Here is a 1,237-nt window from a genome sequence, read left to right as displayed (position 1 = left end):
CTGCCTCAGCCTCCCGAGTAGCTGGGACTACAGGCATGAGCCACCATGCCCGGCCAGTTTTTTCTATATAGTTTTAGTTGTCCGATTAATTTCTTTCTAATTTTAGTAGAGACAGGGGTCTCACTCTTGCTCAGGCTGGTCTCAAACTCTTGACCTTGAGCGATCCACCCGCCTCGGCCTCCCAGAGTGCTAGGATTACAGGCGTGAGCCACCGCGCCTGGCTCATAATTAAAATTCTTGAACATGTATAATTATAATCAATCCTCCTTATTCCTGGATTCTGTTTTTGCAAATCTATCTATTCTCTAAAATGTATCTGTAACCCCAAAATCAATCCTCGAAGTGTTTTCTCAGTCATTCAGAGACATGAACAAGGAAGTGAAAATTTTGAGCCACCCAGAACATGGAGATGCACATTCCCAGCCGAGGTCAAACAGAGCCAGGCTCTGCCTCCTTTTTCAGCGCCCACACTGTGAATAAGCGTCCTTTCTCTTTGCAGCGTGGTTAGTGCCATGGCTTCATGTCTGTGTGCTTTGTGTTGGTGACTCTGCTGTTTGAAACGGCCCCAGCCTGGTGCTGCGGCGCTGTCTGGCGTCCCTAAGTGCAACGAGGCTGCCATGTGCCTGACAGAGCAACCCGTGTGTTAAATAAGCTTCATTCATGTGTGAGTTATAGTGCTGTTGGCCATACATTTAATGTTAGTGAGTCAATAATACACAATAAATATCTTTAAACAGAAACACACGTAATCGATTGTTTGCCAGAAAGGTCATGACCAGATGCCTGCAGGAACTGAACGGTGCGTTGCCCCTGGGAACACCGTGTCGGTACTCGCAAGGAACCTTACTAACTACCATGGAAAGTGAGAGTCACCTGTATATCGCAGGGGACCTCAGGGGTTCATGTGCAGGGAAGAACTGCAAAGATCAAGACAAGGAAAAAAGGACAGGCCGGGCTCGGTGGCTCACGCCTGTAATCCTAGCACTCTGGGAGGCCGAGGCGGGTGGATCGCTCAAGATCAGGAGTTCGAGACCAGCCTGAGCAAGAGCGAGACCCCGTCTCTACTAAAAATAGAAAGAAATTATTTGGACAACTAAAAATCTATACAGAAAAAAACTGGCCGGGCATGGTGGCGCATGCCTCTAGTCCCAGCTACTCGGGAGGCTGAGGCAGGAGGATCGCTTGAGCCCAGGAGTTTGAGGTTGCTGTGAGCTAGGCTGACGCCACGGCACTCTAG

This window comes from Propithecus coquereli, unplaced genomic scaffold (genome assembly GCF_000956105.1).
Source record: "Propithecus coquereli isolate 6110/MARCELLA unplaced genomic scaffold, Pcoq_1.0 Scaffold269, whole genome shotgun sequence".
Taxonomy (NCBI): Eukaryota; Metazoa; Chordata; class Mammalia; order Primates; family Indriidae; genus Propithecus; species Propithecus coquereli.
This window is presented reverse-complemented; position numbering follows the sequence as displayed.